Below are 5000 nucleotides of genomic sequence, written 5' to 3' on the forward strand. Positions count from 1 at the left end.
TCAGTTGGTGAGGATAAAATCGGGTAATCGGTTGGTGAGGATGAAATCGGATCCTCAATTTGTGAGGATAAAATCGGGTAATTGGTTAGTGAAGATATAATCGGATCCTCAGTTGGTAAGCATAAAATCGGGTAATTAGTTGGTGAGGATAAAATTGGATACTCAGTTGGCGAAGGTAAAATCGGGTAATCGGTTAATGAAGATAAAATCGGGTCCTCAGCTGGCGAGGATAAAATCGGGTACTCAGCTGGCGAGGATAAAATCGGGTCCTTAGCTGGCGAGGATAAAATCGGATCCTCAGCTGGCGAGGATAAAATCAGGTCCTCAGCTGACAAGGATAAAATCGGGTCTTCAGCTGGCGAGAATAAAATCGGGTCCTCAGCTGGCGAGGATAAAATCGGGTCCTCAGCTGCCGAGGATAAAATCGGGTCCTCAGCTGACAAAGATAAAATCGGGTCCTCAGCTGGCGAGGATAAAATCGGGTCATCAGCTGACAAGGATAAAATCGGGTCCTCAGCTGGCGAGAATAAAATCGGGTCCTCAGCTGGCGAGGATAAAATCGGGTCCTCAGCTGGTGAGGATAAAATCGGGTCCTCAGCTGGCGATGATAAAATCGGGTCCTCAGCTGGCGATGATAAAATCGGGTCCTCAGCTGGCGAGGTTAAAATCGGATCCTCAGCTGGTGAGGATAAAATCGGTTCCTCAGCCGGCAAGGATAATATCGGGTCCTTAGCTGGCGAGGATAAAATCGGGTCCTTAGCTGGCGAGGATAAAATCGGGTACTCAGATGGCAAGGATATAATCAGGTCCTCAGCTGGCAAGGATAAAATCGGGTCCTTAGCTGGCGAGGATGAAATCGGATCCTCTGCTGGCGAGGATAAAATCGGATCCTCAGCTGGCGAGGATAAAATTGGGACCTCAGCTGGTGAGGATAAAATCGGGTCCTCAGCTGGCGAGGATAAAATCGGGTCCTCAGCTGGCGATGATAAAATCGGGTCCTCAGCTGGCAATGATAAAATCGGGTCCTCAGCTGGCGAGGATAAAATCGGGTCCTCAGCTTGCAAGAATAAAATCGGGTTCTCAGCTGGCGAGAATAAATTCGGGTCCTCAGCTGGCGAGGATAAAATCGGGTCCTCTGCTGGCAAGGATAAAATCGGGTCCTCAGCTGGCAAGGATGAAATTGGATCCTCAGCTGGCGATGATAAAATCGGGTCCTCAGCTGGCGAGAATAAAATCGGGTCCTCAGCTGGTGAGGATAAAATCGGGTCCTCAGCTGGCGAGGAAAAAATCGGGTCCTCAGCTGGCGAGGATGAAATTGGATCCTCAGCTGGCGAGGATAAAATCAGGTCCTCAGCTGGCGAGGATAAAATCGGATCCTCAGCTGTTGAGGATAAAATCGGGTCCTCAGCTGGCGAGGATAAAATCGGGTCCTCAGCTAGCAAGGATAAAAGCGGGTCCTCAGCTGGCGAGGATAAAATCGGATCTGCAGCTGGCGATGATAAAATCGGGTCCTCAGCAGGCGAGGATAAAATTGGATCCTCAGCTGGTGAGGATAAAATCAGGTCCTCAGCTGGCAAGGATAAAATCGGGTCCTCAGTTGGCGATGATAAAATCGGATCCTCAGCTAGCAAGGATAAAATCGGGTCCTCAGCTGGCGAGGATAAATCGGATCCTCAGCTGGTGAGGATAAAATCGGGTCCTCAGCTGGCGATGATAAAATCGGGTCCTCTGCTGGCGAGGATAAAATCGGGTCCTCAGCTGGCGAGGACACCGCGTCGTACACGCTTCACTATTTATTGGAATCCGGTCAAACAAGTAATCAATACAATAACAATCATAGTCACTGTCACGACTCATGTTTGGTTAGTTTACAACCTTGGTTAAACTCTTATGACATTACACCTAGGAGGAATACGTTTCACTATTCACTATTCACCCGTCAGCATTAGCTCCCCGATGGTAATATAAAACCAAATATAATGCATGGTAGTTCTATATATAGAACAATGAAAAATAAAAAAAAAGCTAGAAACCATACAAAATTAGGCATTACGAATAGCCACAGGATACCTCAAATCCACAGCAATAATAATGCTACAAGCATTAACAAATATAATGGCCCTGAGGCAAAGAATAAAACAAGAGTGCATTCAACTGGCATAATTATTACCAAAGCAAGAAACTATGCCAATCATACAATTAACAACAACTTTGATTAAGGAGTATAATGTGAGTACAGTCAAAATAACTATAGTATACAGTCATAGAGGCATGTAGAGAACTAAAAATCATAGTAAAAACAAATATATCACATAATGTAACTCAGTTACCACCATGGTATGACATTAATCAAAATACTGAATAAACTTTATGCACATTCTCTCAAAAGACACTCCCGAAGAAATAACTAGGAAGCAGTTCCATATGATGGAATGAACATTTTACAAAACTCATAACACAATATTCGATGATAGATCTAAAATAAATGGTACCAATTCAACCTCAGCAGCAATTTATATCAAAGATGAAAATGTCACAACAATCCGGAAACTACCAAAAGAAAACAAGCGGAACTACTTGCGATAAAACAAGGACTAAGATATATTCAAAACAACATGAAAAATAGTGATATATTCTGATTCCAAATCAGCAATTCACTCAGTACAAAACCTTAACCCAAAAAACTACAAACATAATCGAAATATAATCAATATTTTTTTATTTATTAGAACGCGAACAAAAACAATTATACAATGGATACCAGCACACAAAAACATAAAGAATAATGAAATAGCAGACCTTGCAGCAAAAACAACACATAAGTAAACCAGTACAATTATAGATATTTCAAATATAAAAGAAATTTAAGAATAAAACAAAAGAATTGGGAAGAATACTTGAACATTGCTCTAAATACAAAGAATTACTACCTAAAAATACAAACCCATAACCTTGAACAAGATCAAAAAACAGAAAACAAGATATATACATAACAAGTTTAAAAACAACACATACAAGACTGAAACACCATATACACAAAATAAAAATTGTAAACGATCTTTTTTGTGCCAGATGGACGAAAGTCCTACATAGTTAGACATACAAAATATTGTTACAAAAAAATAAAAAAATAAAAATAATACACACACACACACACACACACACACACACACACACACACACACACACACACACACACACACATATATATATATATATATATATATATATATATATATATATATATATATATATATATATATATATATATACATAATATAAGAAAAAGAAGACACACGAAAAGGATCCAGGGGATATAGACGAGTCTAAAACCCTATAAAAGACGAAAGAAGAACTGTGTTTTAATGATCCCCACAGAAAATCATATATGCACTGACAAGCCAAACTTGCTTAATACATGCAAGGAAGACGAGTTCTCCCACCACACCAACAAGTTATGAGCCCAAATTTAAGTAGATTGATTGTGATACAGATAAATATGATTTGTGGGAAGAGCACTTGCTCGCCGCTTTGTATGTCACGGAAATTCACCTCGCTCTTGATAAGAAAGCTTCAGAACGCTTTCAGAACTCCCAGCTGGTTATAATCTGGATCGTGCCAGAATGACAATCTAGTTACTTAACAGGTTATCTTGACAGAACGTCATCTGGCAGAGGAGACAGTGTGAAAGTTTTAAAGTACTACGAATGTTTACATGAGAGAAAAGAAAACACAGGCTGTATGCTTTATAAAGTAATTCATCACCAGATTAAACGAGTTTTCTGCACCCTACTCTCCACATCAATATGGAACAGTTGAGAGATCACACAAATCCATTTTTGATATGGCCCAATATTTACTGATTGACGCCAAATTACCCAAATATATGTGCACCTATACTGTGAAAGCTACTTGCTACAACAGGAATAGGTGCTATAATCCAAGAACGCCAGTAGAAATGTTTCTGTTTTTGAATGTTTTGCATATGAACAGGAGAAAAAGACACTTGATAACTGGAGTAAGGAAGATATATTTGTGGGCTATGATGACCAAAGCCCAACCTACTTAATTTACTTCCAGGACTCTCAGGCAGTGAAGAAAATAAGATGTGTCAAGTTTATGGAAAACATATCCAGTGTAGCTGAACTATCAAGTACCGAGCAAATGTCAGCCGAAGATGACATTTTGATGGACACAAAACTTTAGCAAAACCCACTTCCAGCAAAATAAGATGAGCCACCAGACAACATAGGTGAAGAAAGAAGGTATCCAGCTCGAGAAAGATGGAAACCCTCACACCTAGAGGACTACGTTACCGATGAACTAGATGACAGTACCTCCAGCGTGACACATAAAATCAAACGGCAAAGAAAAATTTAAAGCAAGGTATGGCACCAAAGGATATTCAAAGGTGAAGGAGAACGACTACAGAGAAACTTTTGCCCCATCGGCAAGAATGTCTATACTCCATGTGTTATTGGATGTGGCTTTACAGAAAGACATGGTAATGCACTAAATGGATGTTAAAACTTACACGCTAATATCGATCATGAAATATATGTGGAACAACCTGAAGGTTATAAAGAAAAAGATTAGTGTAATCCATAATTTCTTCATTTCAGGATTCAAACCATCACAGAGTAATCATTCTCTGTATCTAAAGCATGATATTTGCAGTGACATTATAGTGCGCTTATGGGCAAATGATTTGATTATTGCCAGCAGTAACATGTCCCTGGTGAACAAATGTAAACAATCTCTTTGCCAAAATTTTAGAATGATCTAGGTAAACTAAACGGAATGACATTTGTTACTGGTAAAGATAACATGTATGTGAATCAAACGAAATATGTAGAAAAGATTTTGGACAACTTTAACGTCAGATTGTTATGCAAGAAATATACCATGTGATCCAAGTATTGTTAACACCTCAAAAGTAGAATCTGATGAGTTGGTTAATGCAACTCTTTACCGATAAATAGTTGGTAGTCTCATAAATA

This window comes from Penaeus vannamei, chromosome 1, assembly GCF_042767895.1.
Source record: "Penaeus vannamei isolate JL-2024 chromosome 1, ASM4276789v1, whole genome shotgun sequence".
Lineage (NCBI taxonomy): Eukaryota > Metazoa > Arthropoda > Malacostraca > Decapoda > Penaeidae > Penaeus > Penaeus vannamei.